At 35.5% G+C, this 10761-nt stretch overlaps 1 pseudogene; it reads right to left on the bottom strand.

Annotated features, from left to right (window-relative positions):
• Nucleotides 1-289: 289 nt before the first annotated feature.
• Nucleotides 290-573, bottom strand: LOC103018869 (U6 snRNA-associated Sm-like protein LSm5; annotated as a pseudogene).
• Between the last annotated feature and the right edge of the window lie 10188 nt (nucleotides 574-10761).

Below are 10761 nucleotides of genomic sequence, written 5' to 3'. Positions count from 1 at the left end.
GAACAAAATCCACCTGTAAGTGGACCTGTGCAGTTCAAACACCTGTTGTTTAAGGGTCAACTGTACTTACACAGTACTCTCATCTTACCAAGCCTTCTTTTTTTTTTAACAAAAACACCTTTATTTTTGTCTTCAAAGAACAAACTGTTCTTCTTTTTCCAACATAATCATGATTAACTTACAAAAACAGGCATTTACAATGCATCTTCAAAGCATTTCCCTTTAACGGAAAACTTGGCTTCACAGAATACAAACATTAAAAGGTTAAAAAAATTCTATTTTGTTGTCATTATAAGACAAAACAGAATCTAGCATAAGTCAAGGAAATCCATTCATGCTTAGGTCCTTCTCCTCCAGGAACCAGCATTGTTATATTATTTCCATTTAGCAAAATTTGATCTAATTTAGTAATTCTTCTTCCTTCTGGTGTGATTTCAAAAGTCATCAAATCCCAGAAGTGTGCCAACAATCTCCTTATCACTTCATCACAATGTGAATCCTTGATCCTATACACTTTTCCACAAGCTCTAGAGGGAGAAGCTGCGACGGGTTGGTGGTAGCGTTAGGCACCATGGCTACGCCGGAAGTGGTCTGCCCAAGCATTCTTTTTAATATTTTAAGTATAGTAACTCATTTAATCTTAAGGATAACCCTATCAAGTAGGTACGACTATTATTCCCCTTTTCCTGATGAGAAAATAGGGCATAGAAAGTTAAATAGCATGGCCAGTAGTAGAAAGTAAGTATATAGTAGAGCAGGGATTTGAACCCATGTGTTTCAGCTACAGAGTCCATGATCTTAACCATGGTACAAGATCTGGTTGTTGCTTTGAACATATTTTTTTAACTTGAAATGACACTTGAACAGTCTAATGATTGTGTGTGGAAAAATATTTTATGGATTAAATGTAAAATGGAAATAAAAATGATATTGAGGTCTTATAATTAAAGGTCAAATAGGAAAATAAATTTTACCAATTATCTATTTAAGAACTGTGGAAACTTGAGAGGGACTGAAGCCCTTTTAAAATCTCTGAACTGGGTGGAATTAGGATAAAGAAAAGCTTTGAAAATATAGAGGGAAAAGGTAATTATGGGACTAACAAAATATGTCATGCTTAAGAAAACTGAAGAAATAATGAAATCAAAGTTATATTAATGTTCGTACAAACGGATCATTTTTTCCTGGTTTGAAAAGAGTCTTAATCATAAAAATACTGTTTAAACCTTGCCCACTTTGACAAATAATAAAACTTCACATTGTTTTATAGCTTTTCAAACTTAGCTGAAGAATAGTATCATTTTTAACCTAGTCTGCTGTGAACTGAATGTTTGTGTTCCCTCAAATTTTGAGACCCTAATCCCCAATGTCACGGTATTTTGTGTGTGGCCTTTGGGTCATGAGTGTGGAGCTTTCACAGTGGGATTTGTACCCTTTTAAGAAAAGATAGACGAGATCTTGCTTGTTTTCTCTCTCCACCATGTGAGGACATAGCAGGAAGAGGGCCCCCATCAGCAATTGAACAGCCTGAGGTCCTTGATCTTGGAATTCTCAGCTTCCAGAATTGTGAGAAATAAATTCTGTTGTTTAAGCCACCCAGTCTATGATATTTCTGTTTTAGCAGTTCTGAATAAGATATAGTCTTCTAGCCAAGCAAACTCTGACCTAAGCAAGAAGACTGTTGGTTTTGCTGAAAGTTTGGTTTACCTAGTGTTATGTGTTGAATTGTGTCTTCCAAAATGATATATTGATATTTTAATCCCTAGTATCTCAGAATGGGACCTTATTTGGAAACAGAGTCATTGAAGACGTAGTAGTTAAGATGAGGTGACACTGGAGTAGGCAGGGTCCTTAATCCAGTATGATTATGTCATTATAAAAAGAGGAGAGAGAAAAGTCAGAGGGCAGACAGCCATGTGAAGACACAGAGATGCACAGGGAGAACACTGTGACAGCAGAGGCAGAGGCTGGAGTGATGCAACTGCAAGCAAAGATCACCAAGCATTGATGGCCACCACCAGGAGATAGGAGGAGGCAAGAAAGGATTCTACCCAGACTCTCAGAGGGAGCATGGCTTTGTAGACACCCTGATTTTGGACTTCTAGCCTTCAGAACTGTGAGAGTATGAACTTCTATTATATCAAGTCATCCGAAGTGTGGCACTTTGTTTGGGCAGCCTGAGGAAACTATTATACTCAGCATCATCCCACACTCATAGAGAAAGAGGCTCTTGATCCCATGCCAGCCAGCTAGCCTTAGAATCTCTTCTACCTGTGAGTTTTCTATTTCCATCCATGACAATCATATGCCATTGCCCAGAATGGTTATGTTCAGAACAGGGAAAGCCCTTTTTGAAAACATGTGGCACTTTTCAGCACATAAAAGATTTAAGTTATCCTCTGTCCTGAAAAGACCCTGCCATGGGATCCACTTTGCAATTATCTTTCCTTTCTCCACCCAAAAGGGCAAAGAGATGCACCTACTCCAATTGGAATGTTAGCTACAAAGCTACAGGAGGGCAACAACTCTCTCTCTCTCTCTGATTGAATCAATTAATAGAGAAATGATTTGTCAGAAAGGAAGGACCTCACTGACTGTGTAGCTTCCTAACCAGTCTGATAACTGTATGCTTCTCAGAACTGGCGCAGATAGTGGTCTTATTACCTACCACAGACACATCTATATCCTGAGTCACTTTGAAATAGCAGATTCCTATCCAACCCCCTCACCCTTACGCTATCATGGTGAGCTGAGAACTCATAAAGGGCCTCCCATTCTATCCAACCATAATATTGTATTCATAGCTCTCTTTACCTTTTCTTTCTTTCTTCGTCAAAGCTCTAGGGATATAATTTAATGTCTTCTTATTTCCAGATATTTTCCTGTCTCTTGGGAGTTCTCTTTTCCAAAGATTGGGCTGGAAGAAACTAAACCTTGACTGTTCTGTACCTTTATTGATAAAGTGATATTTTTTCCCCCACTGGTTTTAGGAACTTGGTGAAATATATTACTGTTCTTATCATGAACAGATTGCCAAAAGTTCAGAATGCACGTTTGATTCTTATATTGAAATATAACTAATCTAGGGATGTTGTTTCCATTCCTCTCTTCTTATCTGATCTTGCAGAAACTCAAAAATCTTAATAATATGACCAATTATTCCTGGGTTATAGGCTTGTTCATCTGTTTTCTTCTTGAATGAGAAACCTCCTGTTATATAGAAAGCTCCTCATCTGTAGATAATGTATCTGTTGAATTATAGGGAAACTATGGATATGAAATTTAAGTGCAACATTCTTAAAGAGTATAATTTGTCTTTCAGAAAAATTGCTTACTCTAGACAATATTTGGGGTGTTCAACCCCTTAAGAGTTAGAAAAATTCAAATTAGATCATTCTTAGTCCAGAAGCAAAAGAAATTGCTTTCAAATAATTTTTAAAATATAGGTATTCATATGATTAAGATTTTACAGTTCATTTTTACAATCTATTTTTTCTAGTTTTATAGTGAAATACTGCTAAATTTTATAAAATAGTATTATTGTGGCTTTATTTTATATTTAGCAGGCAAAATTAGTATATGTCATTGAAAACTTTAAAATGTAAATGGATTGCTTCTCTAAATTATAGACTATCTTAAAACTAAAATTTCAGTAGACTATGATTGATTGACTTAGGAAATTTCTTATTGAATAAATGTATGTTCAGCCTGAATCTGTCAACACAATTAACTTGTATTAATCTTTAGTGGAATAATGTCCACAAGTAAATTTATTGCCATATGTTTGCTGGGTCGCTATATTCATAGAATTAAAAATAATGAGAGATAAAAAGATGAGAAATAATAAATTTTATTAACTCTTGGTGGAAAAACAGAATTAATTATTAAAGATTTATATAATTATTCTTCATTATGTCCAACAAATGAATATAAGGAAAAGATTTTAATGAAGATTAACAGAGGCCCAAAGCAGCTGAATTCTAAACATGGGTCTGAAAATCATTTTTACAGTGGTGGTAAATGTGAAGTTCAACTTGTATAAAGATCTTGGGTTATGATTTAGGATTAAACCAAGAAAAATCGTCATGATTATTGCATTGAGATTTCACTGAAGGCAAGGGCTTTTGTGTTTAGGTCTAAGACCCTATCATTAAAAGGACAAGCAAACCTTTACCGAGAGTATTCTTCACAGTAAATGTGTGAGCTGACTTTCAACAACTGCCCTTTATGTTGATCTTGTCTTTAAAATCATGGTAGACAAAGGGAACTAAAACAGGAATAAAAATATTAAGATTGAGTCATAGGAGTATCAGAATATTTGAAGTTTAGAATTGTATTATGCACCATTTCAAAATTAATATATGCTTATAAAGGTTGAAAAAAGAGAGTGAAATTTAAAAAAGTATACAAATATAGACAAGTCACACAAAGGCTAATATTTTTAAAATGTTGTTCTAAGCTTTTTTCCTGAGAATCATTTTTGTTGTTGCTAAGATATTTCATTAACTGAGAAAAACTTTGTGTTTTATATTTTTTGTCTTATACTCAACCAGTATGACACTTCTACAGTTATTATAACCAGAGAAGAACCAGTGCTTTTTTTTTAGTTTTTATTATTGGTGAGTCATTGGGAGGTGGTATCTATCCCTCCTGCCTCTGTACTCTCTACACCCTACTTCCATCCTCATGAGGAATAACACTGCTGTATTGCTATTACATGGCAAAAGTGAGATAGAGTACCTCACAGCTGGTCGATACACTACATTCACACACACACACACACACACACACACACACACACATTCACTCACTCACCACTTGAACAATGAAGACCTTCCTTCCCTTAGAAGAAATAGGTAGAGTAAGGATAAAGCTGCATCGAATGTGTGTTCTGCTTTCTTCTGTAATTTCGAAGCCTAGTCTGAGGGTAGGGTTATTATTAATGTTTATAAATTGCTTGCTTTAATAGTTAATGGCAACACATTGCAAAAAAAAAAAAAGAATAATTGAGAGGATTTTAGAAAGGATACAAAGAATCAACTCCCCAATGCAACTGTTTTAGTGTATGTCTTTCTGATAATTAATTCTAGGTATTTTTAAATTTTAATGATTTTATACAGTTTTATTACTTGCAATTTCTAAGTTGCTACTTGATTTTCATTCTTTTAAAATTTGTTTCAATAAATTGAATAACTGTGTCATAATTTACATGACCATTGCTCTATCATGGACTGTTTCATGAAATTCTAGAATGAGCCTCTCTGTATATTTAGACTTTTAAAGATTATTTTCTTTGGGTAAATTTAACCATGTTTAATTGGTAGATCTAATCCATGAAAAAATATTGAAGTCTCTTAATACATATTGCCAAATTGCCACCCACAATGGTGTTCCTGAATTTTCTTTTCTTTTCTTTTTTTTAAAATATCTTTAGTGGAGTACAGTTGCTTTACAATGGTGTGTTAGTTTCTGCTTTATAACAAAGTGAATAGGCTATACATATACATATATCCCCATATCTCCTCCCTCTTACATCTCCCTCCCACTCTCCCTATCCCACCCCTCTAGGTGGTCACAGAGCACCGAGCTGATCTCCCTGTGCTATCTGGCTGCTTCCCACTAGCTATTGGTTTTACATTTGGCAGTGTATATATGTCCATGCCACTCTCTCACTTCGTCCCAGCTTACCCTCCCCCCTCCCCATGTCCTCAAGTCCATTCTCTACATCTGCGTCTTTATTCCCGTCCTGCCCCTAGGTTCTTCATGACCTTTTTTTTCTTTTAGATTCCATATATATGTGTTAGCATATGGTATTTGGTTTTCTCTCTCTGACTTAACTTCACTCTGTATGACAGACTCTAGGTCCATCCACCTCACTACAAAGAACTCAATTGTGTTTCTTTTTATGGCTGAGTAATATTCCATTGTATATATGTGCCACATCTTCTTTATCCATTCATCTGTCAGTGGACACTTAGCTTGCTTCCATGTCCTGGCTATTGTAAATAGAGCTGCAGTGACCATTGTGGTACATGACTCTTTTTGAATTATGGTTTTCTCCAGGTATATGCCCAGTAGTGGGATTGCTGGGTCGTATGGTAGTTCTATTTTTAGTTTTTTGAGGAACCTCCATACTGTTCTCCATAGTGGCTGTATCAATTTACATTCCCACCAACAGTGCAAGTGGGTTCCCTTTTCTCCACACCCTCTCCAGCGTTTATTGTTTGTAGATTTTTTGATGATGGCCATTCTGACCAGTGTGAGGTCATACCTCATTGTAGTTTTGATTTGCATTGCTCTAATGATTAGTGATGTTGAGCATTCTTTCATGTGTTTGTTGGCAATCTGTATATCTTCTTCGGAGAAATGTCTATTTAGGTCTTCTGCCCATTTTTGGATTGGGTTGTTTGTTTTTTTGATATTGAGCTGCATGAGCTGCTTGTAAGTTTTGGAGATTAATCTTTTGTTAGTTGATTCAATTGCAAATATTTTCTCCCATTCTGAGGGTTGTCTTTTCGTGTTATTTATGGTTTCCTTTGCTGTGCAAAAGCTTTGAAGTTTCATTAGGTCCCATTTTTTTATTTTTATTTTTATTTCCATTTCTCTAGGAGGTGGGTCAAAAAGGATCTTACTGTGATTTATGTCATAGAGTGTCCTGCCTATGTTTTGCTCTAAGAGTTCTATAGTGTCTGGCCTTACATTTAGGTCTTTAATCCATTTTGAGTTTGTTTTTGTGTATGGTGTTAGGGAGTGTTCTAATTTCATTCTTTTACATCTAGCTGTCCAGTTTTCCCAGCACCACTTATTGAAGAGGCTGTCTTTTCTCCATTGTATATTCTTGCTTCCTTTATCAAAAATAAGGTGACCATATGTGTGTGGGTTTATCTCTGGGCTTCCTATCCTGTTCCATTGACCTGTATTTCTGTTTTATTGCCAGTACCATACTGTCTTGATTTCTGTAGCTTTGTAGTATAGTCTGAAGTCTGGGAGTCTGATTCCTCCGGCTCTGTTTTTCTTTCTCAAGATTGTTTTGGCTATTCGGGGTCTTTTGTGTTTCCATGCAAATTGTGCAATTTTTTGTTCTAGTTCTGTGAAAAATGCCATTGGTAGTTTGATGGGATTGCATTGAATCTGTAGCTTGCATTGGGTAGTGTAGTCATTTTCACAGTGTTGATTCTTCCAATCCAAGAACATGGTATATCTCTCTGTGTGTTAACTGATTTTTAATAGGCAAGTTGGAACGTCTTCCTATTTATAACTCAGTAATCCAGCTTCTTTGGCTGAATGTGAATGGCTCTGAGCAATGAGCTAAGGGTACCTTACTTTATTAGTTGCTTACATTTTATTTTTCTTTTATAAAAAGGCATAGTTTTAATTTAGATTAAATTTTAAAGAAACTTTGTATTCAGATGAAATTATCTTGGAGCCCTAGTACTTTGTAAACATCTAACTTTAAGTGTTTGATGGCTTTTCATGAAATTAATACCCTGGGTATTACTAGTAGAATCAATAGATTCTATCCAAGAACAACTGGTGTTACATTTTTGTGATTATTATTTACAACCTTTCTGTGAAGGTATAATATTCATAATAGCAACCACATCAACATTAATTAATATTTAATGGCTGCTTAGAATATGTCAGAATGTTTATTAAATTCTTTAAATGTGTTATTTTATGCACTTCATAGCAGCTCTTAAGATAATAATACTATTTTTAAAGTTGAGGAAATTGATCATTAAAGTGTTTAAGTGATATGGCTGAGGTCATCCAGCTGGTAAGAGATCAAGTTAGAGTTAAAACCCAGATGAGTTGGACTCCAGAGCCCATGTTATTTTAACTTTATTACACTAAAAATACACATTTTAGCTTCTGATAAGATTAAGAGACATGGTTAGTGTAATCTTGGAAAAATAATTGCCCAAGCAATATCAAATTTTATAAAACCATACCATGATCATTTGTAAGTGCTATCACAGATATTTAAATATCTAAAGGCAAATTTCTTGGGCACTTGGAGTGTGACACTACTCCTAGGTAAGCTTTGCTGTCATGTGACTAATCAAGATGACTTTCAGTTTAGTGAGGTTATGCTTTATGTTAGTTCCTGGATTTTAAACAAATGGATGTTAAATGACTCACTCAATGTGGCACATGATTGTGTGGAACTAGTACGTGCATGCCTCATGCCTCCAGCAAAGAGTCAGTGTACAGCTTCGGAGACTGCTGTTCCTGAACTGGTAAGCAAATCTTCTGGATGACCCCTCTGCACTTAACCCACTTGTGGGAACATTCTCTACCCATGTGTTATGAACAGTTGTCATGTTAGAAGGTGGTTATTGGAGTTTTCTGCTGTATAATGATGAGTTACTACAAATACTAATATTGGAAGCCTTAAATGGGATCTCCACATGCTATGCTTGTTAGCCAGTAGTCCTCAAAAGTCGATTTATAATTCAAAAATTTTAAGAATCCCATTTTGAAGGAAAAAATTTCCCTGAAATAGCAATAAACTTGATACTTTATGAAAATGCTATGGTTAGAAACCTCAACTTTTAATAAATCACTACAGATTGTAAAGAATAACATCACTAAGTTTGAATTAAGTTACTTCCTTAGAAATGCCATTTGTGGAACACTTATAGTCTGTTTTACTCCAAGTCCCTGAGATTACCATTTCTATTTCTAGTAAATCCCCTTCTCGCACCATTATAGGCAGTAAGCAGAAGGACAAAATAAAAGTGTAATAACAGCAGATGAGAACAATTCAAATCCACTTTGTGTAATACAGTGTTTAATTCTGTCTTTTTTTACTTCTTACATTTTAATTATCTGAAATGTTTTCATCCTCATCACTATGGGAGGATTCTCAAACTGACTTTGCAGATAAAGATTTGGATTCAAATCCAGGCTCCACTGTTTACTCACTGTATTAGTTAGAAAATCCATGTTTTCATCCCCAGCTGTTTGATGTGTAAAACTGGTGTAAAAATAGATCCCTCCATATGATTATTATGAGATGCAAATGCAATCACATATGTAAAGTATTTAGCAAAGTGAGTATAATTCTTAGTATCATTAATATTAGTATATCTAACACTGCTCTAGAAAATTTTAACTTAATAACAAATCTTGATTATTCCCCTAATGGCTCTTCCTGGCATTCGTTCTCAGAAGCAACTCTCATGCAATTCAGTGCTTCTGCTCTTGTGTCTATTAATTCAGCCACATAGACATCTTGCACCTCAGTTTCAGCAGCTATAGATGATGGCAGCCAATCTCTTTGAGGTGCCCTCAGGGACCACAGCATTGGATTTCAAGTATGCTATGCCACATAGATTTCAAAGTTTGCGATCCCAAATGCCTCCAAATTTGTTGGAAATTCATATATAAAGTTTACTGTAGACCTTTTTTAAAATTGGGGTATAGTTACTTTACAATGTTGTGTTAGTTTTGCCTGTACAGCAAACTGAATCAGCTATACGTATACATATATCCCCTCTTTTTTGGATTTTCTTCCCACTTAGGTCACCACAGAGCATTCAGTAGAGTTCCCTGAGCTATACAGTAGGTTCTCATTCGTTATCTATTTTATACATAGTAGTGTATATATGTCAATCCCAATCTCCCAGTTCATGCCCCCTCCCTTTACACCCTTGGTCCATACATTTGTTCTCTATGTCTGTGTCTCTATTTCTGCTTTGCAAATAGGTTCATCTGTACCATTATTCTAGAGTCCACATATATGCTTTAATATATGATATTAGTTTCTCTCTTTCTGACTTACTTCACTCTGTATGACAGTCTCTAGGTCCATCCACATTTCTGTAGGGATATCCCACTAAAATGAGAACACTGTCAACTGGTTTCAAGCAAGACTCCCTAATAAGTAGTGTCAAAATCAGGTCTAGAGTTTAGAGAAGTAGAATAACTCTGGAGCTGGCAGCTTTTGTTCAAATCCTAGCTCTGCCCTTCACTTACTGTGAGAATTTGGGTAAGTTACTTAATGTCTCTGTGCCTGTACCCTCATATAATACCTCAAAAGAGTATTGCTAGGATTAAATGAGTGGATTTTACATTAACTGTGTAGAAAAAGAGTTCTAGGTGTAACGTAAGAACTATGTGTGCGTTTGCTGTTGTTTCTGACCTTCAAGTAAGTATTCCTTCTAGTTCCCTCTCCTTGCAGGTGGTCATAATGGATTCCTCAAATAGTCAGAGGGACAGAATGAGTTAACATGTATGGCTCTGATCCAGTCACTCTGCTACACCCTTTCTACATATATTCCACTGAATATTAGCAAACTGCTTCAGAGATATTAATGTCCACATTTTCCTGATGTAGACTTAAGAGGATTAGAGCCAGGGGGTAAAACTAAATCTTTTCAGTTCCTAAGTTCATTCTATTTTCATGACTTTAAGTCATGTCATGCAGAAGATTTTGAACATCACTATTTTTATAAACGTTTCAGTTTCTCAGATCTTAATCCTTCTGTTACCAGATTTGAGCACTCTGGTGATATGCTAACATTGATTTGACCTTGAATTTCTCCGATACCACAGATATCTGAGCACCATCCATGAACTCTTTAAAATACCTTAGCAGATGTCATACTGTTACCAGATAGAAGTTTCTATTAAGTTCCTTGTGTGTGTGTGTGCATGTACACGTGAGTACAGCCAATTTTCTCACCCTTAATTTGGCTGCTTTTATTTTTTTCTTTGACTTGAGTAGCATGTGAGTTTAGTGAAAAATTTAAAAGC

Source organism: Balaenoptera acutorostrata, chromosome 4 (genome assembly GCF_949987535.1).
Source record: "Balaenoptera acutorostrata chromosome 4, mBalAcu1.1, whole genome shotgun sequence".
Taxonomy (NCBI): domain Eukaryota; kingdom Metazoa; phylum Chordata; class Mammalia; order Artiodactyla; family Balaenopteridae; genus Balaenoptera; species Balaenoptera acutorostrata.
The sequence above is the reverse complement of the archived record's forward strand: the minus strand, read 5'-3'. Positions and strand labels throughout refer to the sequence as shown.